The following is a 26192-nucleotide window of genomic DNA, read 5'->3' as shown; positions in this document are numbered from 1 at the left end:
CGTTGTTGTGTTCGTAGATTTTGCTACCATTTTCTTCAGTTGCAGTTACTGCAACACTGTTCCAAAAGGTGGTCATGTATGAACACTTACCACATTTGAGTTGTATTTCACCAGCAAGTCCTACGTGCTTTATTATGGAGAGTTCCAGACCAACTTCACTACAATGAATACATCTTACACAGTTTGAAAAAATTCCTTTGAGAACCGACATATCAAATATTTCATTCACATCCGATTCGCCCATAAAACATTCATAGTTTTCACTCATTGAACCAAGCTCCTTCTGTGAAGTATTTTCTTTCACACTGACTGCTATGGGCAGGTGTACTTGAGAGGTTAGGTTCACTCACTTGGTTATCGTCTTTATTGTTTACAGTAATAACACATACCTTTGGCTTTCCAACATTTCTCCTTTTCTTAAAAGCCTTCAGAGGATTTCTAATAACTTTACTTTTACTCATTATTATACTTCAACAAAACAGAGACTCAAGAAACAGAATTAATTACCAATATTTTCGAGATAACGACAGAGTAAATAAACATGAAACAATCGACAATCACACCAGCGATATATATTGAACCATCACAGGTTAGCCACAACACATACTTTATCTCACATCACTAAAATGTACCTGATGAACACGGACGTTAATAATAACACCATTTGACAGCAGTTTAACAGCGCCACAGTGGGTCACGCCCATGTAGAACACATTTCAAAAAAAATTTAAAAATAGTTGTAGTCTTCGGAATTGTATAAATTATATATGTATTAAAAGGTAATAGTCTGCAGATTCAGAAAACGCAAAAAAGTAAAAATTGAACTTTTCATGATTTTGAGCCTTTCCGGAGCCCCTTAACACAATACAATATGGTGGGTCCGTTATGCCCGTGTCGTAAAAAAGATGTCGCATCTCATTGGCCACGTTCCTCACCAAGAGATAAAAATTTGATACGCCAAATTCTTCATTTCACATTGCGTTTTGTAACGGAACGCGGAATTTCACGCTGACGTCACCAGCTCGTAGCCCAAGTGCGTTTTCAAGTCCAATGAGAGGGCGACTTAAGAGCACAGGGACTGGATCAGAGGGGATCGCATGCTCTTGTCGGATGAGAGCAATTTCCGGACGTACCCTTACATGGCGAGAGGTGACGACATACATTTCACCCAAGAGCATTGTAGAACATGATCTATTTGGTGGTCCAGCTCTTATGGTGCATCTACATGCATCTACATGCATCTACATGCATACTCAATGAGGCAACGTATGGTGAGTGGCGGAGTGTACCTTGTCATTTACTTTCTGTTTCATTCGCAAATAGAGCGACGGAAAAACAACTTTCTATATGCGTCCATACGAGCCCTGCTTTATGTTATGTTTGTGGTCCTTAAGCGATATGTACGTTGATGGATGAAGAATTGTCCATTACTCGACTTCAGATGCCGTTCTCTAAATTCAATAGTGTTCCTCGGTAAGTACGTAGCTTTCCCTGCAAGGATTCCCATTTGAGTCCACAGTCTCCGTAATACATGCGTGTTGATCGAGCCTCCTGGTAATAAATTTAACAGCCCCGTTCTGAACTGGCTCTGAGAACTATGGAACTTAACATCTGAAGTCATCAGTCCCCTAGAACTTAGAACTACTTAAACCTAACTAACCTAACGACATCACACACATCCATGCCCGACACAGGATTCGAACCTGCGACCGTGGGAGCAGCGCGGTTCTAGACTGAAGCGCCTAGAAACGCTCGGCCACAGCGGCCGGCCCTCTGAACTGCTTCCACGTTGTCCTTTAGTCCGACCTGGCGGGTATCACAAACACTCGAGCAGTACTCAACATCTGCTCCCACTACTGTTCTATAGATGGTCTCCCTTACAGAAAAACCACACTTCTATAAAAAATAATAAACCGTAGTCGATCATTCGACTCCCTTACTACCATCCTTAAGTGCCAGTTCCGTTTCATGCTTTAGAACATTATGCCTAGATTTTTAAAATAAATGAAAAGCACCTGTTTGCTTTTGTCCTACAATAATACTTTTATTGTTAACCGTTTTTCGGCTTACAAGGCCATCTTCACACATTTACCGAGTGTTATCACCAAAGAAGTTAAATGTAAGCAGCCAACATTGGAGGAGAAGAAACACATGTAGACTGAAGTAGAAAAATGGTTCAAATGGCTCTGGGGACTATGGGACTTAACTTCTAAGGTCATCAGTCCCCTATAACTTAGAACTACTTAAACCTAACTGACCTAAGGACATCACACGCATCCATGCCCAAGGCAGAATTCGAACCTGCGACCGTAGCGGTCACGCAGTTCCAAACTGTAGCGCCTAGAACCGCTCGGCCACCCCGTCCGGCGACTGAAGTAGAAACATATAGTAAGTAACATCTTTGCAATGAAAAGTAAAAACTGAACAGTACATAAATAACAATGGAGTATACAGGAAAACCTTTAGCACAAAATAGGAATAGCATGCCTTCATAACAGTTTCTATTAATAAACAAAACTAATAAAATAAAATAAAATTAGTACTTGACAAGGCTGCATCAGGAGGTATGAAACATGGAGAGTGATACACAACTAATTAAAAGAAAACACAGTTATCAATGTAAATACAGAATACATAATGAACGTAAGCAATATCAATAAGATAAACAGAAATAAATAAATGCAGGAAAATTTTTAATCTACATGACTGTGTTAAGCAGCACATTACTAACACTTTTTTTTCTTCAGAATATCAGTATTCAATCCGGAATTTGTTGTTGTTGTGAAAACATGTGACAGCAGAACTGTGAAACTGAGATTCACATTTTTTTTCTTTTTTTTTAAAAAAAAAACATGTGATAGCAGAACCGTCAAACCCATCCTCACATTTCTTTCACTGAGATTTTTATACAAAAATACCATCCAAATTTCTGACTTTTCCGGTGGATTTTCCAAAAATTTTCCTTCATTCAAACCTTTTTCTAGACAATTATAAATACGATAGAAATTCAGCCAAATCGGACGAGCAGTTCTGAAGTGATGGTCTTTCGTGCACGCAGCAATTGATTTTAATTTATATAGATGAACAACGCCTCCCGATGTTTCACTTAAAAAAGAATCGCGTCATCAGAATATTATCAGATGATCCGAAAAAAAATATCAAATTTAAAAAAGGTAGAGAAGAAGAATCGAAAACGGACCAGCAGTTTGATAGTTCTGACTCGACCGCTCGACCTAACCCTGCGTGGGACGTAGAATGACGAGTGCCCAACCTACAGCGTGAAAACACAAAAACATTAACAACACGTACATGAAACTTCCTGGTAGATTAAAACTGTGTGCTGGACCGAGACTCGAACTCGGGACGTTTGTCTTTCGCGGGCAAGTGCTCTACCGACTGAGCTACCCAAGCACGACTCACGCCCCGTCCTCACAGCTTTAATTCCGCCAGTACCTCGTCTCCTACCTTCCAAACTTCACTGAAGCTCTCCTGCGAACCTTGCGGAACTAGCACTCCTGGAAGAGAGGATTCATTCTATGAACACGTACATGATTAACTTTGGATCCCATATTGTATCAATAAATAATTTGTTTTTATACGATATTTCGATGTGTAGCATTAAAAATTACGATTTTACGTCATCAATTCTGACACTGATTTTTTTTTTTCGAAAGAATATGTAGTGTCCAAGAAAAAGCTGAAAAACGTGTGTTTTGCTTCTTTTTTAAAAACAATTTTTGTTACTTAATATTTTATCATACATGATAACCCGCTACCTGAAGCAATTAGTAGGTCTTAATACTATTACAATAAATATTGCAGCTATTTTACATTAAACAACAAGTAGTGCTGGTGATATAACTACAACGGGCAAGCTACATTATCACTAACATGAACCTACTACTATTTTAATGAAACTACCAGACTTAAACCACTAGACTACATGCAGCGTTACAGGATTGGCAGTCAGGTATGAACCTACTTTGTGATGGCCTTGCCCTCCGAGCTAATCCCGGTGAGGGTGCCCAAGATGTCTTTACTAGTCGCTGCAGGTTTCTGTTAACTGCTATCATACACTACTGGCCATTAAAATTGCTACACCACGAAGATGACGTGCTACAGACGCGAAATATAACCGACAGGAAGAAGATGCTGTGATATGCAAATGATTAGCTTTTCAGAGCATTCACACAAGGCTGGCGCTGGTGGTGACACCTACAACGTGCTGACGTGAGGAAAGTTTCCAACCGATTTCTCATACACAAATAAAAGTTGACCGGCGTTGCCTGGTGAAACGTTATTGTGATGCCTCGTGTAAATGTGTACGATCACGTTTCCGACTTTGATAAAGGTCGCGTTGTAGCCTATCGCGATTGCGGTTTATCGTATAGCGACATTGCTGCTCGCGTGTGTCGAGATCCAATGACTGTTAGCAGAATAAGCAATCGGTGGGTTCAGCAGGGTAATACGGAACGCCGTGCTGGATCCCAACGGCCTCGTATCACCAGCACTCGAGATGACAGGCATCTTATCCGCATGGCTGTAACGGATCGTGCAGCCACGTCTCGATCCCTGAGTCAACAGATGGGGACGTTTGCAAGACAACAACCATCTCCACAAACAGTTCGACGAACTTTGCAGCAACATGCACTATAAGCTCGGAGACCACGGCTGCGGTTACCGTAGACGTTGCATCACCGACAGGAGCGTCTGCGATGGTGTACTCAACGACGAACCTGGGTGCACGAATGGCAAAACGTCGTTTTTCGGATGAATCCAGGTTCTGTATACAGCATCATGATGGTCGCATCCGTGTTTAGCGACATCGCGGTGAACACACATTGGAAGCGTGTATTCGTCTTCGCCATACTGGCGTATCACCCGGCGTGATGGTATGAGGTGCCATAGTTACGCGTCTCGGTCACCTCTTGTTCGCATTGACGGCACTTTGAACAGTGGACGTTACATTGCAGATGTGTTACGACCCGTGGCTCTACCCTTCATTCGATCCCTGCGAAACCCTGCATTTCAGCAGGATAATGCACGACCGCATGTTGCAGGTCCTGTACGGGCCTTTCTGGATACAGAAAATGTTCGACTGCTGCCCTGGTCAGCACATTCTCCAGATCTCTCACCAATTGAAAACGTCTGGTCAATGGTGGCCGAGCAACTGGCTCGTCACAATACGCCAGTCTCTACTCTTGATGAACTGTGGTATCGTGTTGAAGCTGCATGGGCAGCTGTACCTGTACACGCCATCCAAGCTCTGCTTGACTCAATGCCCAGGCGTATCAAGTCCGTTATTACGGCCAGAGGTGGTTGTTCTGGGTACTGATTTCTCAGGATCTATGCACCCAAATTGCGCGAAAATGTAATCACATGTCAGTTCTAGTATATTTGTCCAATGAATACCCGTTTCTCATCTGTATTTCTTCTTGGTGTAGCAATTTTAATGGCCAGTATTGTATATCTAAGTTCTGCTATTAGTACAATACCTAATCTACTTGCAATCAGATGCGTTTGTCAATTTGGTGCTTCTTTAATAGCAATACAGAACGTCATAGCAAAACCTGATGAAAATCGGTGACCCCCCTCGATATGAGACCCTTACCTTGTGGGCAACTACGGGTCTTGCGGGCAGCCCGTCGTATTCTGATGGCAGGGCCTACCACTGAACGCGCTACCAAGGGCGAGTACAGTTTTAGTACGCGTCCTCCAGCCGGCCGACACATAAATTGTGCTGTGGCGACGGGCAGCAGCCGCCCTACGTAGCAGACAATGGCCACCATTGCCCTTTGCGTCGCATTCTCTTCCCGGGCTCGGAGCGCGTGGCGTTTGTCCGCTAAGTGAGACGTTTATGCGCGCGGGCAGCGGCTACTGTTTGCCGAAAACTGGACCGTGGTTGGGCGGGGGAAGGGGGAGAAATAGACGAATGGCCGGCCAATGCCGGTAGCCGTTACAAGGGGAGTGACCTAGGGGTGGCGATGCTATTCGTTACGCCGTGCGCCGCCAGCTATGGGACTAGGTGGACCGCGGCAGCTAATGGTCCCTGCGTCAAAACAAGTTTTCATAATTGGCGCCGAGACGAATGACGGAGAGTGGCAGTGAAGGGTCTGGTGTTGAAATCTCAGCGCAGTTTGCTGCAGAGGCGTGAGCTGACCTCTGGGGAGATACCGTAACCAGCATCTTACAGCTCAAGATTCCCAGTCCGCAGCTCGTGGTCTCGCGGTCGCGTTCTCGCTTCCCGAGCACGGCGTCCCACGTTCGATTCCCCTCGAGATGACTGGGTGTTTATGTTGTCCTCACCATTTCATCATCATTCATGAAAGTGGCGAGATTGGACTGAGCAACGATTGGGAATTTGTACGGGCGCTGATAACAGCGCAGTTGAGCGCCCCACAAACGAAACATCATCATCATCATCATCATGGTTCCCAACCTGGGTGGTAATTATTCTCTGAGGGGCAAATGGAACTTTGTGAGAGGTGAGATCTAGTAAAGATTCTAAATTATTAAAAATGTCACTACTGTTACTCTTACTGAAGACTCTAACATAATAGTGGTAATGCAACATTTTTTTTTCTCGGCCAGTTTCAGTTGAAAAAATGTAAATTTTATTATGAATCATCGTGAAATATTCCCACATCAGCCTAAACAGTTTCATGAAATTTCGGTAGGTGGTGGTGGTACATGTAGCCTTAAAAATGGCGTCTGTAACGGAGGTGCATTCCACCCAGAGTCATATCACCGAGTTTCTTTTCGAGGAAAAATTATTCATAGGCGCTTACGGAGTTTCTCTGGAAGTGAACAAAAGCATGGCGAGTCGATGGGCGGGGCGTCTGTCATCATTGTAACAAGGTGGCTCAAACCTGTCCGATCTCCTGTGTGCCCCGTCGGCTGCACACAGCTATGCTCCTTGTTGTGTTGGAACGTGTTGACACTCTCATTTTGGGTCATCTATGGATCACAATCAAACACCTCCATGCTCAATTGGACTTCTCTGTTGGTAGTGCTGATACTCTCGTCCACCTGTTGGGACACCCAAGGATGTGTCCGCTGGGTTCCTCGAGCACGGGGTCACGGGTTCGATTCCCGCCGAGGTCAGAGATTTTCACCTGCCTTGAGATGACTGGGTGTTTGGGTTGTCCTCATAATTCATGAATGTGGCGAGATTGGACTCAGCAACGGTTGGGAATTTGTACGGGCGCTGATAACCGCGCAGATGAGCTCCCCACAAACCGAACATTATCGTCCTCATCAAGGTTCCCAACCTGGGTGGTAATTATTCTCTGAGGGGCAAATGAAACTTTGTGAGAGGAGAGAACGAAATGAGTTCGAAGAAGATCTAGTGAACATTCTAAATTATTAAAAATATTACTAGTATCACTCTTAATGTAGACTCTAACATACGAGGGGCGTTCAGTAAGTAATGGAACTCACTTTTTTTCTCGGGCAGTTTCGCTTGGATAAATGTAAAACTTGTTATGAAACGTCGTGAATATTCCCGCATCAACCCCCACAGTTTCACGAAATTTCGATAGGTGATGTATGTAGCCTTAAAAATGGCGGCTGTAACGGAGGTGCGTTCCACTCACAGACCCGTCATTTTGGAGGAAAAATTATTCTTAGGCGCTTACGGAGTTTCTTTGGCAGTGAACAAAAGCATGGTGAGTCATTGGGCGGGCGTCTATCATCATCGCAACGAGGTGGCGCAAACGTGTCCGATCCCCTGTGTCCCGGTCGCCTGCATACAGCTATGCTTCCTGCTGTGTTGGAACGTGCGGACACACTCATTTTGGATGATCGACAGATCACAATCAAACACCTCCATGCTCAATTGGGACTTCGCTGTTGGTAATGCTGACACACTTGTCCACCTGTTGAAATACCCAGGGTTCCTCGGCGCCTAAGAGAAGACAGTAGAGAACAACGAAGCACCGTCTGTGAGGAATTTTTCCCGCTTACAGACTGATCTTGACAATTTTGTCATTGAGCCTTGCACGGCTCACGTTTATCCCATTTATTGTTTGTCATCTTCTATTACGCTACTGCCGCCTCGTTTTCTTATTCCATTTACAGACGTCACGAACTTCTTGCCTTACTTGGCCTTGAGTGGCAGCAGCAGTGCGCATCGATAAGTGCACTGTCGTACTATCTCTGGAGCGGCCGATAGTATTTCCGGGTCGTCGCGTGTCTGGCAGTCAGCTGGAGACGGACCAGCAGTGCAGTCGGCACACAGCAGCGTTGAGGTCGGGGGCCGGAGCGCCGGTGAGGTGCCGACAGCCAGTGCTCGCCGACTGCTGGCCACACATATGAACCGTCCGACGGAGGGAGATTGGAGCGGGACGACCATTGGTTGGTCGTTCGGCTGGTCGTCTCATCGGCCGACTATACATTTGGTCCTTTCACCATTTCTGGGCCTGCAGTTGGTCGGTTGGCGTGGAGCAGCGAGGAAATTTCTGCGGCGCATGGTTTGGCCAAGCCCGCTGGTGGCCTCTTAGCAGTGTCGGAGCGTGTGGTGCTGTTCCCGTTGCTATGAGGTTCGTGGCTCAATCTACCAGCAAGTCACGACTGTTCACGTTGTGTCCTTTGGAGTTCGTTGTCGGCTGTTGGAATATTCCTGCGAGCAACAACGCGTGTTTCCAAGCTGGGAAATTTTAGCCACCCTCTGGTGGAGTTTAACTGTACTTGGTTATTTCAGTTGAAGTGCACCAGCGAAATCTTCTGCCTTGTGGCTGTTAATGTTCCAGTTACTTGCCCTGGCCGTTGACGTAAATTCAGGCAGTGTATTTTCCTCGTCGTGTTGTCGCTGTCCAGCACGGTGTGTAGTTTAACAGCTCAACGTAGAATTGGTTGGGGGCCCAATACCTTCTACGTTCAGTAATTAAAACTTCTGGGCTGAGAGGCCGTGGTCCAATAGTAGAAATACTTCTCCCTACAGGGTGTACTGCCTTTCCTTATTTGTTCTTGTTGTTTGTACTTGTATGGCTTCTAGCTGATTGTTAGATTAAGGTTGTTTGGCCTTAAGACGTGAGATGGTTTGGGCCTTCAGCCTAATCGAAGAACTGTTTTACAGGGAGAAGTATTTCTACTATTGGACCACGGCCTCTTAGCCCGGAAGTTTTAATTACTGAAGACGCCGGCCGTGAAAGCCTACACGCTATGACCTTCTACGTTGTTCCATGGAGCTTCCTGTTGTGTGCTGGTGGGGTGAAGCGGAGGTTATCTTGTCGGTGGGTCCGTTGACTGTCTGTCGGTTGGGTTGCCGTCAGATCGAGTATGGTTGGGCCGACTGCCTGTCTCACCTAAGCGAGAGTTAGTGTTTGAATTCCTGGCCGACCCTCGGAACTCCTGAACGCCATTGGGTGTACTGCCTTTCCTTATTTGTTCTTGTTGTTTGTACTTATATGGCTTCTAGCTGATTGTTAGGTTAAGGCTGTTTGGCCTTAAGACGTCAGATGGTTTGGGCCTTCAGCCTAATTGAAGAACTGTTTTACATAAAACATTTGGCATTTTTAAAATTAATGTTACTTAGTCTTAAGTGTTGGGCCATCAGCCAATTTTGAATTTGTTTGCTCTTAAAGTGTCAGATTCTTCGGCCTTCAGCCTAATTAAGGTTATTGGCTTTCAGCCGTTTTAAAATTAAAGTGGTCTTGCCCTTAAGCCATGAGATTGTACTGTGCATTCAGCCACTAAATAAGTTCCAAAACTACAGCTGTTTTTTTTTATATTTTTCTCGGGTCTTGCAATGTTTGGTCAAATAAAAGGTTTTATGTTCGAGTGTAACTGACGGCCGCTTATTTTGCCCCCTTTTCACACCTTAAACTACCTGTTCTGTCCTGCGGGTTTAGCAGGGCGCCTCAGTCACCATTGTCATAGGCGCTGAAACATGGGTTCAGCACTTCCAAACGGGAACAGAACGGCAATCCATGAAGAGGCGCCCCACCACCTTTCTTCTGAAGAATAAGATCAAAGCGGCACCCTTAGCCGGTAAAGTTTTGGTGATGGTCTTCTGGGACTCCGAAGCGATTATTCTGTTTGGTGTCTCTCCCGGGGCAACGATCAACCCCAAATTGTAGTGTGCTACTTTCAGGAAATTGAAGAAACGACTTCTGCGAGTTCGTCCCCATAAAAATGAGAACTAACTTATTCTTCAGGACAAAGCAAGGACTTACTCAAGCCGAGAGGATGTCACAAAAGTCGTTGAAGTGTTGTGCCTCATCCACCTATGTCGCACCTTCCGATTTCCATCTGTTTGGCCCAACGAAAGATTCACTCCATAGGAAGCAGTAGGTGGGTGACGGGGAGGTTGCTCACGCAGCAGTACATTGGCTCCGACGTCGGACAGTATGGTGGTACCCCGCTGGCATAGAGGCCCTCCCAGTAAGGTGGCGTAAGATTGTCGAATTAACAGGAGATTGTGTTAAAACAGAGGGTTTTGTATTCAAAAGAGTGGGGAATAACATACGAGGGACGTTTCAAAAGTCCGTGCAAAAATAAAAACTACTTACGTGTTTGGGGTAACAGATACGGTAGAGTCACACACTAAGATGTATGGTCCCTTAGCTACATAACAGACGTTAGCTACTAAATCAATGTGATCGAAAGATACGGCTGTTTGTGATCTGTATTCTGATACAAACTCACCCATTAAAACCTATTGATTACTTCCTCTTGATTACTTCCTCTTGATTACTTCCTCTTGATATAAAATCATGATATTTGGCAAGAAGAAAGGTTTCACATTAAAATGAAGAGGAAAAAAACAGAAGATAGTTAATTTGTAATTATACAACACGAAAAATTATTTCTTTTGTCATTTGTTATGGGACTTCAGACTAAAAATTGAAACACTCTTGAAAGTCTCCAAATCCCTGGCACCGATACCTTGCCAGTATCAATGTCGATAACAGGCAAAACCCGCCGAGATTTTCGACTTCCGGGAGGGATGGACAGCCTCGCCAGTTTGTTTGTATATGGAGTTCCTGGTGTGCAAGATGTATAAGTCAGGAGAAATATCCTCAGACTTCAAGAAAAATAAAATAAATCCAATTCAAAAGAGAGCAGATACTGACAAGTGTTAAGGTTATCGCAGTATCATTTTCGTAAGTCATGGATGGAAAATGCTGACAGGAATCCCTTACAGAAGAGTGGAGAAATTGGTAAAAGCCGACCTCGGGGTGGATCAGTTTGTATTCGGGAAAAAGCAGGAGCACGCGAGGCCACACTTATTTTATGACTTAGGTTAAGGAAAGGTAAGCCTACGTTTATAGCATTTGTACACTAAGTGAAGGTTTTGACACTGATGATCACTGACGACTGAAATAATGTCCTTTAAATTCTGGAGGTAGCGGGGATAAAATACAGGAAGCGATAGGCTATTTACGACTTGTACAGAAACCAGACGGCAGTTATGTGCGTTGAGGGGTACGAAAGGGAAGTAGGGTTGAGAAGGGAGCGAGACAGGTTTGCAGCCTACTGCGCATGTTAGTGAATCTGTACTTTGACCAAGCAGAAAGGAAACCAAAGAAGCATTTGGAATAGGAAATAAAGTCCACGGAGAAGAAATAAAACCTTTGAGGTTTGCCGACGACACTGCACGTCCGTCAGAAACAGCAAACGTACCTAAGATGAACATTAACAGGACCAAAAACAAGCATAATGAAATGCACTCGGATTAAATCAGGTGATGTTGATATAATTAGATTAGCAAATGAGGCACTTAAAGTAGTATATGAGTTTTGTTATTTCTGCAGCAAAATAACAGTTGATAGCCGAAGTGGAGGGGATATAAAATGTAGACTTACAATGGAAAGAAAAGCGTTTCTGAAGAAGAAAAACTTGTTAATAATAAGTATATATTTAAGTATCAGGAGGTCTTTTCTGAAAGTATTTGTATGAAGTGTAGCCATGTATGAAGTCAAACAGTTTGGACAAGAAGAAAACAGAAGCTTTTCAGATGTGGTGCTACAGAAGTATGGTTAAGATTGGATGGGTAGGTCACGTAACTGATGAGGAAATACTTGATGATATTGGGGAGAGGAGGAATTTGTGGCACAAGCTGATAAGAAGAAGGAATAGGTTGGTAGGACACATTCTGAGACATCAGAAGATCACCAATTTAGTACTAGAGAGAAGCGTGGAAGGTAAAAATCGCAGATGGAGACCAAGAGAGGAATAAAGTAGGCAGATTCAGAAAGATGTACGTTGCAGTAGGTATTCGGACGTGAACAGGCTTGCACAGGATGGAATATCATGGAGAGCTGCATCAAATCAGTCTTTGGACTAAAGTCCACAACAACAACATAGTTAACGTAGGTTGATTCTTACAAAGAAGAAGACAGCAGCCACCCACTATTAATACTGCTAATTATTTAGGTAAATAGCGCCGTAACCGGTTTCGAACTGGCAAGTTCATCATCAGACGGCTGTTCACAAGATTTACAAGATACACTTCACATAATCGTCAGTTTTCGATTTTCAGTCTTCCACTGTGGCGAAATATTATTGGTGTGTTGGTGCCCTATGGTAGAAAACAGTGTTAGAAGCGCCCTATGTGAACATAACTAACCTCCAAACGATGAAATACAGAGTAAACAAATATGTGAGGTTAAGTGGTTATGGTACTAACGTCAAAAATTCCGGCCGATTTCGTTGCGAAGTTGCAGAATTGTATTGTATTTTTCAAATATTCCAAAATATATCCAGCATTTAAGTAATTTGTACATCACCGTATTGTGAAAAGCAACACACACACACACACACACACACACACACACAAACAAACAAACACAAAAAAGAATTTGCCACATGTGAACTTATCATAAAGATTGCAGATTTACAAATACAACAGTGTCAGAGACGTTCTCTCTCAGAGACATCACAATTTTTGCTTTGATTTCACAGTATGACTGTTTTTAAGGAACAGACATAACATAATGAAAATTAAAACACAAAGATAAACTTGGAAGGAAAATCAGCATTGGCCGTATTTTGTTGTTTTATTGTCAGCAAAATCGATTTTCGGTCCCTTAGTGACCATCCTCAGTGATGTAATGTACAATTTTGGGTTTATGTGATCGCTCTAAGCTTGTGGTTATAGCTTGATACCAGTGCCTACCAATTTTAATTGTATATTGCAGCAGTGAGGATGGTCACTAAGTGACCGAAAATCGAGTTTGCTGACAAACAACAAAATACGGCCAATTCTGTCCACTATTTGGTCGTGGTGCCCACAACACGCCATGGAGTCGCCAATCAACAAAGATAAACCTTTCATTATGAGCATATAATATTACAGATGAAGTTGACAGATGTAGTAACCAGCTTGTGTGAATGCTACTTATATGGTATTATGTAAATACTGTGCTATATACAAGGAGCAATAAAGAGGTGAGATAAAATGAATAATATGACAGTAACAGTTATATTAACATCATACGGTGCACTGAAAATTTGAATCAAGTATAGTTGCAGTAAACTTTTTTTCCCAAGGAATCAAGGTAGCATTACAAGTACCGGGTGATCAAAAAGTCAGTATAAATTTGAAAACTTAATAAACCACGGAATAATGTGGATAGAGAGGTAAAAATTGACATACATGCTTCGAATGACATGGGGTTTCATTAGAACAAAAAAAAGTATTGCTAGATGCGTGAAAGATTTGCGTGCGTCGTTTGCTGATGATCGCGTGCTCAGCCGCCACTTTCGTCATGCTTGGCCTCCCAGGTCCCCAGACCTCAGTCCGTGCGATTATTGGCTTTGGGGTTACCTGAAGTCGCAAGTGTATCGTGATCGACAGACATCTCTAGGGATGCTGAAAGACAACATCCGACGCCAGTGCCTCACCCAAACTCCGGACATGCTTTACAGTGCTGTTCATAACATTGTTCCTCGACTACAGCTGTTGTTGAGGAATGATGGTGGACATATTGAGCATTTCCTGTAAAGAACATCATCTTTGCTTTGTCTTATTTTGTTATGGCAATTATTGCTATTCTAGTCAGATGAAGCGCCATCTGTCGGACATTTTTTGAACTTTTGTATTTTTTTGGTTGTAATTAAACCCCATGTCATTCCAAGTACGTGTGTCAATTTGTACCTCCAAATCTACATTATTCCGTGATTTACTCAGTTTTCAAATTTATATTGACTTTTTGATCACCTGGTATTTATATTACAAAAAATAAACGTTACATTGTGAGCATACCATATTCAGTGAGCATTAACTACAAATGAATTGGGAAAATGTGGTGGCCAGTTGTAAGCATGTTACTTATATTTACCTAAATAAATAGCACTATTAATAGTGACTGGTTGCTGTCTTCCTCTTTGCAAAAATTAACCTACATTAATTGTACACAATGTCAGATTTAGACAAAATAGCATTAGAAACAACATTGTTCCTTGTTGAAGTATATCTTCTATAAGCTATGGAATGAGCTCAGTTTCTTTCACGTGTGCTTGACACAGTTACGGTACCGTACATTTGGACTCTGCGTAGAGTATCTGCTTTATAGTTCAGCATTCCCAGACGGCGGAAATCTCACGGTGGAACAAGGCTACACACTATCAGCTGAGGACGGATCCGCTATATGGGACATTCTTCGGGCCTTCCTGGAGACCAAGTCGCTCACAGCAGCCGGAGGGTAAGAGGGTAGGACCACCCACCTACCACCAGGCGGGTGGAGGGCCGACACCCGCCGCGAACAAGCAAGGGCTAAAAGGGCCGGGCGCGCCCTTTTGTCCCAGTCTGCCGACGACTTCCCGCCTTTTGGAAGGGCACGCTCCCACGGTCGTTGACCTACTGACTGGCGAGAATTCTTTCCTGGAAACAAACGGCACTGTTCAAGGTCACCTGTCGAAGGAAGAATCTGTACCGCACCTCTCGGACGACAAGGAGAAAATAAGGCTCTGAACTGTGTTTCTAGATAGGTTACCCTTGCATAACAAAAACGGGCTTTTGATGAAAGTGGGAACTGACAGTTTTATATGCAGGGTGTTTACAATCCATGCTACACTCTTTAGGTTTTAGAGGGGACTCAGTACAAATGTGCATGATGAACAACGGAGTGGGCGTCCTTCGGTCGTTAATGAAAGTTTGCTGCAGTAAGCGGACAAGTTCTATACGGGAACCCATGTCGGGGAACGTCATCCAACGACGCTCCACAGCGTGAAAGCTGTAGGCGGGGGCACCTGTAAATGTATGTACCAGGCGTGTTTTTTAAGTAAGTACCGTTTTGAAATTAAAAAAGACGTACTAAGATATTTCAATAATTTTGTTTTTACATGAAAGCCTGTACCTTATTCTACGCTCTGACGCCATTAGTCTGATTCTTCCTTGTTTACGTTGTGTACTGAGTGTTTAAGATGCCTCCGATAATCATGAGTCCCACCGACTGTGAAGTGCGGGCTGTTATAAGATTTCTTAGCGCTAAAGGCCTAAAAGCGATCGATATTCATCGTGAGATCTGTGCAGTTTACGGAGAAAACATTATGAGTGATGGAATGGTAAGAAAGTGGGTGAGAGCATTTAAAGATGGCCGCACAGATGTGTATGATGAACAACGGAGTGGGCGTCCATCGGTCGTTAGTGAAATTTTGGTGCAGGAAGTGGACAATAAGGTGAGAGAAAACAGACGCTTTACGATTTCCTACTTGCGGAATGACTTTCCTAATGTTTCTCGTAGTGTTTTGTATAGCATTGTGACCGAGCACTTGAATTACCGAAAATTGTGCGCACGTTGGGTACAGAAAATGTTGACGGATGTGCACAAAAGATGGTTCAAATGGCTCTGAGCACTATGGGACTTAACTGCTGAGGTCATCAGTCCCCTAGAACTTAGAACTACTTAAACCTAACTAACCTAAGGACATCACACTCATCCATGCCTGAGGCAGGATTCGAACCTGCGACCGTAGCGGTCGCGCGGTTCCAGACTGTAGCGCCTAGAACCGCTCGGCTACTCCGGCCTGCGGATGTGCACAAAACCAAACGTTTAGACAGTGCATTCACTTTCCTTGAGCGCTACCACAACGACGGTGATGATTTCTTAAGCCAAATTGTTACAGGCGATGAAACATGGGTGGCCTACATCACACCAGAATCAAAGCAACAGTCCATGGAAGTAGAGCAAGGGCATCGGTTTGATGCAAGACAATGCCCGTCCGCATGTGGCGAATCAGTCCAAAGATCTCATCACATCTTTTCGATGAGAAACTCTAGATCATCCTCCGTACAGCCCCGATCTTGCGCCCAGTGACTACCATCTGTTGCTGCACTTGAAGAAACACCTGGGCGGTCAGCATCTTTTAGACGATGAAGTCAAAACAGTGGTTAACAAGTCAGGCGGAAGACTTCTATGAGGAGGGTATTCAAAAACTGGTACAACGTTATGACAAGTGCCTCAACATTGACGGAAATTATGTAGAAAACTAGATTAAGGTACAGGCTTTCATACAAAAATAAAATTATTGAGATATCTTAGCACGTCTTTTTTAATTTCAAAATGGTACTTACTTAAAACACACGCCTCGTATATACAGGATGGTACATTGATGATGTTACAAGCTTTCTAAGATGATGGCAAAGGACAAATGTAGTAAATTGAGGTAATGGTCTCTGAGCCCAAAACCAACGAGTTATAAGCAAAAACCGTTCTGACACTTCTGACAGTGTAATTGATATACTGGTACTGCTGTTGCTAATCGTGTTGTGTGGCCAACTTTCAGAGATGGTACTATTGATCAAAACAAGAAAAATGTGGAGGAAACATGGGCTCTAAAATCCATACCTCAAAAGCTACGAGCACTTGTTCAATACAACAGATGTTTTTCACAGTAGCAAAGATGGAAAAGTGCTAATAGCTTCTCAGGAATGCATTTCAGAGGCCATGTCTACTGGAAATTTTTTCCTTGTTTAGGTCCATACTACCACCTCTGGAATTTGCCTACCCGACAATCTCAGCAAGAGCAGTATATGTATCCCACTGTCAGAGGTATCATAACGGTTTTCGCTTATAACTTTGTTCATAATCCAATCTTTCAAATGCATGTTGAAGTAAAAATTGTAGCGCATGAAACTTCCTGGAAGGTTAAAACTGTGTGCCGGAGCGAGCCTCGAACTCGGGACCTTTGCCTTCCGCGGGCAAGTGCTCTACTTCCTGAGCTACCCAAGCATGACTCACGCCCCGTCCTTAAAGCTCTACTTCTGCCAGTACCTCGTCTCCTACGTTCCAAACTTCTCGGTCCGGCACACAGTTTTAAACTGCCAGGAAGTTTCATATCAGCGCACACTCCTCTGCAGAGTGAAAATCTCATTGTAGCATATGTCTGTTTTTCAGCTTACCGTTATAGTATTGGCTAGTCCTGAGCTGTGAAAGATTTGTTTCTGTGTGCCAAAGGTGTTTTTGTCATTGAACTGACCTGTCGGCATCGGTAAAAAATTTATAAAGCTTAGGTACTGGGAACGGCTTGGAGTAATTTGTTGTTCACGAATTATGTTTCATATTTTCACAGTGTTTACTCACGTTTTCTCCTGCTCATTCGTGAATCCTGTGTGCTATTACGTTGCTGTGGCTTGGACACACGTTTCACTGCTGAAGAAATTTACGTCCCTTATGCGCTTCCGATTGTCGTTTGCTTACTGTTTGAATCTGTTTCGCTTGTTTTCATTTCGTGTGTGTGTGTGTGTGTGTGTGTGTGTGTGTGTGTGTATTACTCCCTTTGTTTTATTTTGTATTGTCCGATAGCTCGTTTAGTGTGTTAAGTAGTGGCTCTGAGCACTATGGGACTCAACTTCTGTGGTCATCAGTCCCCTAGAACTTAGAACTACGTAAACCTAACTAATCTAAGGACATCACACACACCCATGCCCGAGGCAGGATTCGAACCTGCGACCGTAGCAGCACCGCGGCTCCGGACTGGAGCGCCTAGAACCGCACGGCCACCGCGGCCGGCTGTTAAGTAGTGTTTTGTTTCATAATAGTGTGTGGTCATCGACAACCTTTTTGCCTGATAGCATATCTTTTTGCATGTGGTATTTTATGTTATTGTTGTAAATGGTGTAGATGACTGCTGTGTTTTAGGATTTCGAGGTCTGTTTTCACGTTGCTGGGGTGGTGGTTGCTTTTAACGAGATAGTTAGCAAATGTGGAATGTGTGGTGGCACTTTTAAGTGCGGTTAAATATTCTGAGTAGGTTATCCTGAAATTTCTACATGTGTGTCCGTGTATACTGAATCACAATCTTGTCAATTAGTTGGAATATATATTTTCTTTGTTGAGTTTACCTGTGCTGGTGTTCGGTATTTTTAATCTTTTCTGTTGCATGGTGTTTGTTTCATATCTCACATGTGTGCCATATTTTCTCATAATCTTTCCTATTCTGTGTGTCATTTTACTGTCAAATGTCATCGTGTGCCATGTTTTCTTGCTGTCTGTGGTTTCTCCATCCTGTGTGTCTTGTGTGTTCTCTGTCAACTGGTTGATGCTGGTGTTTTGTGATGTGATACAGTCGTGTGTGTTCGGTGTCAGTTGTGTTTTTATTTTATGATTTAGTTTGTCAAGAGTACTACAATCCCAACTGCAGTGGAAAGTATTTGGGTGTTAAAACTAAACAATAATACCTGTACTTGCAAAAAGGCGGACCTATCCGGAATTCAATATTATTTTGTGCAAGCGCGGGAACTGACCTCAAATCTCCAGTAAGATACATCTCTCATATGGCCTTCCCTTTACTCCCCTGCTCACAAAAACCCGTCCTGGAGAGATCTTGTCAACACTTTTTTTATCATATCACGTGCTTCCTATCTTCATACTCACATTTACAGCTGCTGTTGCTAGTTAATGACAGAGATTTTTTTCTTCCTAGATAGTATGCCATACGTGTGGTAAATTGGATTGTAAATTGCTCAGGCGTTCCGGAATGAGATTTTTCACTCTGCAGCGGAGTGTGCGCTGATATGAAACTTCCTGGCAGATTAAAACTGTGTGCCGGATCGAGACTCAAACTCGGGACCCGATTTCGAGTCTCGGTCCGGCACACAGTTTTAATCTGCCAGGAAGTTTCATGCTCAGGCGTTCCCCGAGTCACAGTTTATATTTCTGCTCCCTTACCTCCACTACTCGCACTGTCAATTCTGTTCCACGGGACTCAGAAAACAGGTGATTCTTTCGCACAGGTTGATGTCGTGTTCCTTGACTTTCTGAAGGCATCAGATAGAGTTCTGCACTGCCGCCTCACGGACAAAATACGAGTATGCCGAATATCACACAAGCCAAGTGACTGGAGTGAAGACCTTCCATCATATGGAACGCAGTAGGTCATGGCGACATACGCCCCGCCAAGAAGGGGCGCAAAACCTGTCAAAAATAGACTACTTAAGAAATAACTGGAAAATGTGTTTTCGCCTCACCCTCGTGTTCCTATTCTCTGTAAGCGAGTGGAAGCCATTCGCTCGGCCGGAGAGTGTAACCGAACGCTGTTGTAGCAGAGTCATGTCGTCCGAGTAGCGTCGAAAAGAAATTACTATTGCCTAACAGATTTCGCATAGATCATGTGACAAAAGTGCGCTTGGTTCATACAGTTGCCGTCTACACAGCTACCTCATTGTCAACACTGGCGTTTTGCTACGGTACTGTAGGCATTCAAAGGTCGGTCAGCCGGGTGCTGAAGCATTAATTGAACGAAGGCTTCCAATTTCTGGCAACCAAGGACTACAGTAAAACAAAGAAACTAGCTACAGTCTTCGTAGTACACTCTAACACCACTCCGTCTTCAGGCCACAAGTGGCCCATCGGGACCATCCGACCGCCGTGTCGTCCTCAGATGAGGATGTGGATAGGAGGGGCGTGTGGTCAGCACACCACTCTCCCGGCCATTATGATGTTTTCCTGTGCCTGCCGCTGTGGCCGAGCGGTTCTAGGCGCTTCAGTCCGGAACCGCGCTGCTGCTACGGTCTCAGGTTCGAATCCTGCCTCGGGCATGGATATGTGTGATGTCCTTAGGTTTAAGTAGTTCTAAGTCTAGGGGACTGATGACCTCAGATGTTAAGTACCATAATGCTTAAAGCCATTTGAACCATTTGATGGTTTTCTGTGACCGGAGCCGCTACTATTCGGTCAAGGAGCTCCTCAATTGGCATCACGAGGCTGAGTGCACGCCGAAAAATGGCAACAGCGAATTGCGGCCGGGATGGTCACCCATCCAAGTGCCGACCACGCCCGACAACGCTTAAATTAGGTGACACTCTAAAACAAAAAAAAAGACAAAAATCACGAAGGAGTTCTGCCACTTGGTGACAAATTGATATTCGTACGGGTTTAGGCTTTTGTGGCCGATGGATGAATGTGTTATGCTGCAGCGCAGTTTCAAAGCGGAGCTGGGAAGGATAAAAAAACAGGGGACATGTGCTACCAGACCAGACGATGTTTTTGCGAATTTCATTCCGTCTACTCAGTTCGACAGTAACTATGCATCGCAGATAGGCGAGGGAACAATACACGCATATGTCAGCATTTGAGAGAGCACGTCTAGTTGGGTTCAAATAGGCCGATTGGAGCAATCGGCGAATCGCTCAACATATGAATAGGAGCGATGATGGTAGGAATGAGTGAACCGTGGCCGAACACAGCGTCAACAGAACCTTAGGATCGAGCAATCTTCGGAGAGGCACTGAGAGCCCTGGATTCACAATTATCATCGATCAGACGTGCAACTGGTGCTTCAGTGACCACAACGGCCATTAACAGACGGTTCACAGGAAGGGGCTAAGCTCACGAATCCATGAAAACTGCGCCCAGTGAAATTTGCGCCCAAATCTGTGAATTCAGCATTCTTCTGTAGCACCACATTTCGAAACCTTCTATTCTCTTCTTGTCCAAACTATTTATCGTCCATGTTTCACTTCCACACATGCAAGGGCATTAGTGGAACTGTAATTGCTGAATTATGTAATTCGATATGTAATTTGTCAAAAATTGAAGTAATTTTACATTAAGCTAAGGCTCGATACATTAATAAGTTGAGATGACTATCTTTGCCTTATCATAATGTTTAACTTTGCATTAACATCTTTGGAATTAGAAATGTTCTTAAAAGTGAGCTTATAACACTAAACCTAGGCTGCGCAGTAGCCATAATAAAATTTGTGAAACAAGTGTTTGTTTAGTTAGTTTACCTTTTTAGATCTTACTGGTTGCCTCTCCTTGCAGGGTGGTTTTCATTAAGAAAACGAAGTAAGTGCTACTCTGAGATGAAGTCGTCAGCACAGGAGAGGTAACCGTAGTGGGTCGTATCGAACAATTAAAAAGAGTAATGACGTCGCTTGTGCATCGGCAGCGAAGCTCGGTTTTAATTCTCCCAGGCGCCTTAGTGTTATCTTCGAACACAGTAGCTGCATTAGAAAGCCATTCACTCGGCAGTTGTGGAGTTCACAGCTCACTTGGTGCCCAAGCATGAAGACTGGTGTTAGGCCAAGGGACGTCTTTTTTCCCGCGGGCAGCAAGAATGGTGTGAGGCCAGGCGGCCGTCTGTCCCTTGAGGGCTCACGACTGGTTCGCGCCATTGTCTCCTCTGAAAGACACCCTGCTGTCCAAGCGGTCTGCCAATCTCAAGGTTGAGACTCGCAGCCGAGGTCAACGAACCAACGGAGGCTTGTGTGCTCTTCCCTGCAGGTCCCGTAGCATCGCGGCAGCCGGAGATATTGTGATAAAACTAGTCCGTTCTGTCATCAAACACAGTTTCCTGAATATCCCAACGCGCGATATATTCGAGCACAAAAACAATACTGAACATCTTGAGGATATCACGAAGTATTCTTTTCTGCATTTAGATCTGTACGAAAACTCTGCAGTTGACACAGGTGCTAGGCAGTTGGTTTAGCGAACCGCGAATCACTTTCAGACAGTGAAATTTGATACTCTCCTGGTGTAGAGATTGTTCCATGAAATTACAGGCGAACTGTCGGATGTCAGCAACTAGCTGTCACGATGTTTCGGCGCAGAGTCTTCTGGTTACCTTCAGGCGAACACTGATGAAAACGCAGTCAGCTCACGAAGACTCCGCCGGCACAGGCTTGGTGTATCCAGTTGACGCTGCATGTGTGCTGTTCGAATGCTTTCTAGAGATGAGAAAAACCGACTTGCTGAAATCGCTACCAGTATTTTAGATCCGAATGACCGATATTTTTCGGTATTTCCTTAGTCTCTGTTGTGACATCTGTTTTTTTTTATTTTTTATTAAAAACGAGCAAAATCGCCAAAAAATCAAATAACCAAAGAAGCTGTGATAAAATTTTTCGTTTTTTTAAAAAAAACTTTTAAAAAATAGGAGTAATTTTTATTCGAAAAATTTGCGTTCCTTTGAAGTATTGAGTTATTAAACGAAATGAGGTACGCGATCAGTGTTATTTGAATAACAATGCCGCCAAAAACCAGCAACAAGCACGTGGCATAAGGACTGGTACAGCACTGCTGAGACAATAATGTCCCTGGCGCCGTGTGTCGTGGTTTAAGGTGCGCGCATCCAATCTGCAAGACTTTCCCCCACCAGGTCTACACCGTAGTTTCTCGCTGCCGTCGCCGGACATCCGTTATATAGCAGAGTGGCACCAAACCTAGTCTGGAAATACACTGAGGAGTCAAAAAAATTGGTACACCTGCCCGATTTCGTGCAGGGTTACAGCGAGCACGCGGATGTGTCACAACATGACGTGGCATGGACTCGCCTAATGTCTGCAGTAGTGCTGGAGGGAACTGACACCATGATTCCTGCACGGCTGTCCATAAATCCGTAACTTTACGAGGGGATGGAGATCGGTTCTGAACAGCACCTTGTAAGTCATCCCAGATATGCTCAATAATGTTAATGTCAGGGGAGGTTGGTGGCCAGCGGAAGTGTTTGAACTCAGAAGACTGACACTGGAGCCACTCTGGAACAGTTCTGGACGTGTGGGGTGTCGCATTGTCCTGCTGGAATTTTCCAAGTCCGTCGTAATTCTTAATGGGCGTGAATGGATGCGGATGATCAGACAGGATGCTTACGTAGGTATCATGTGTCAGAGACGTATCTAGACGTATCAGGGGTCCCGTATCACTCCTACTGCACACGCCCCACACCATTACAAAGCCTCCACCAGCTTGAACAATCCTCTGCCGACATGCATGGGTTGATGAGGTTGTCTCCATATAGGTACTCGTCCATCCGCTTGATACAATTTGAAACGATACTCGTCCGACCAGGCAACATGTTTTTAGTCATCAACAGTCCAATGTCGGTGTTGACGGGCCCAGACGAGGTGTGAAAAATTTAAATTTTTGGGAAGGTCTTTTGGGACCAAACTGCTGAGGTCACCGGTCCCTAAGCTTACGCACTACTTAATCTTACTTAAACTAACTTACCCTAACGACAACACACACACCCATTCCCGAGGGAGGACTCGAACCTCCGCCGGGACCAGCCGCACAGTCCATGACTGCAGCGCCTGAGACCGCTCGGCTACTCCCGCGCGGCGTTTACATATCTCTGTATTTGAATACGCATGGAGCTTTTTGAGGGACGTAGCACTGCAGTACAACGCTTCATTTTCTTTAGAAGAGTTAACATTTGGCAGCCATTTATATGAAGAAATGAAATAGAGGGAAAATTATGGTAACAGTAATAAAGTGAAAACTGCTCGATTATATTGAACGAGAAACAGTTCTTGAACGTCAGTCTTCAGCATTTAGCACATTATTCGTAATACCCAGATAGCAGTATGAAACCTGAGTGCTCTAAGGCTTTTTGCGACTTATGTTGTTACATTTATTAGCGTTTATTTTAAATTCATTTCTTTTTACAAATTGGCTCCTCAACTTAAAGTTGTTCTTGGGAAATCGTAATGATTTAAAGCCATTCTTGTTTAATCGTTATTATTGATACGCCTATGATTCAACATTATTTGGCGATCTGTAAAGTACCTCTGTATTGTTATGAGTAATGATTATAGATATCCTTGTTTTGTAGAACTTAACGATAGGGTCATGTCCTCAAGAAACTTCGTATGTTAAACAAATGTCACGTATGAACAAACGGTGTATCATAATCTCCCTTCTGATACCGTGCTAGGGCTGCAGTTATTCTATTGTTTCACAACATATATGTCTGTTTTGTCTGCATGAACAGCACTCACTTGTCAGTTATGTAATTACCGAAACACGCCAGAAAACGAAGTACAAGCAATTCTAGGACACTCCAAAAACATCTCTGAACGACGTCTGAAATTTTGAAAAGCCTACAGTTGTACTATTGCTCCACAATAGATATTTCTGTTTCGTCTGCATGAATCGTAGTCAGCTATGTAATTACCGAAAGACGCCTCAGAACAAAGTGAGGGCTAATGTAAGACACTCCGGAAATATCCCTGAACGACGTCTGAAATTTTCAAGACGAGGTACAGCCTGTAGAAACACACGTAACGTGTGTCGCTTACGAACCCCTTTCATTACTGTAACGAAGTCACTTGCAGCCTACAAACTATTACCGTAACTTCTTTATAGAAAAACTTTGCTTTTCTGTATCGGTCCACTCTTACAACCGGCTGTTATACCTTGACTTAGTCTTGTGCCTGGCTGTTTTTTTTTTTTCTTTTTTTTGTGGTCCTCGTATCTTTTACTACGGGGTCTATTTTCCCCGGGGTTCTTGTATTCCGGTGTTCTGACTTTTAGCGGTATACGACCCATTCCTTATCGTGGGCTAAGTTTACTGCCAGACGGCTGTTGACGGCATTCCGCAGACTGCAGGTAGAACGGAACCCCCCGCCCCCGACAAACATACAGTGACCTACTCTGTAGCATTTAGACAGACCTCGGAACACGTAGCCAGTGGAATTTTGACCAGCAAGGTGGCGCAATGGATAGCACACTGGACTCGTATTCGGGAGGACGGCGGTTCAATCCCGGGTCCAGCCATCCTGATTTGGGTGTTCCGTGATCTCCCTAAATCGCTGCAGGGAAATGTCGGGTTGGTTCCTTTGACAGGGCACGGCCGCCTTCCTTTCCCACCCTTCCCTAATCCGATGAGACCGATGACCTCGCTGTTTGGTCTCTTCCCCCAAATCAACGCAACCCCTCCCCCACTAGTATTTTGGGTTACAGCGTCTGAGACTGCACAAGCAGTATCAGAAAACTACTGCGTTATATTTTACCTCTACATCTACATCTACATGGATACTCTGTAAACCACATTCAAGTGCCTGGCAGAGGGTTCATCGAACCACCTTCACATTTCTCTATTATTCCAATCTCGTATAGCGCCAGGAAAGAACGAACACCTATATCTTTGCGTACGAGCTCTGATTTCCCTTATTTTATCGTGGTGATCGTTCCTCATTATGTAGGTCAGTGTCAACAAAATATTTTTGCATTCGGAGGAGAAAGTTGGTGATTGGAATTTCGTGAGAAGATTCTGTCGCAGTGAAAAACGCCTTTCTTTTAAGGATTTCCAGCCCAAATCCTGTATCATTTCTGTGACACCCTCTCCCATATTTCACGGTAATACAAAACGTGCAGCCTTTCTTTGAACTTTTTCGATGTACTCCGTCAGTCCTACCTGGTAAGCATCCCACACCGAGCAACAGTATTCTAAAAGAGGACGGACAAGCATAGTATAGGCAGTCTCCTTAGTAGGTATGTTACATTTTCTAAGTGTCCTGTCAATAAAACGCAGCCTTTGGTTAGCCTTCCCCACAACATTTTCTATGTGTCCTTTCCAATTTAACTTGTTCGTAATTGAAATACCTAGATATTTAGTTGAATTTACGGCTTTGAGATTAGACTGATTTATCGTGTAACCGAAGTTTAGAGAGTTTCTTTTAGCACTCATGTGAATGACCTCACACTTTTCGTTATTTAAGGTCAACTACCACTTTTCGCACCATTCAGATATTTTTTCTAAATCGTTTTGCAATTTGTTTTGATTTTCTGATGACTTTATTAGTCGATAAACGACAACGTCATCTACAAACAACCGAAGACGGCTGCTCAGATTTTCTCCAAAATCGTTTATATAGATAAGGAACAGCAAAGGGCCTATAACACTACCTTGGGGAACGCCTCAAATCACTTCTGTTTTACTCGATGACTTTCCGTCAATTACTACGAACTGTGACCTCTCTGACAGGAAATCGCATATCCAGTCACATAACTGAGACGATA

Source organism: Schistocerca americana, chromosome 10 (assembly GCF_021461395.2).
Source record: "Schistocerca americana isolate TAMUIC-IGC-003095 chromosome 10, iqSchAmer2.1, whole genome shotgun sequence".
NCBI classification, from domain to species: Eukaryota; Metazoa; Arthropoda; class Insecta; order Orthoptera; family Acrididae; genus Schistocerca; species Schistocerca americana.
The sequence above is the reverse complement of the archived record's forward strand: the minus strand, read 5'-3'. Positions refer to the sequence as shown.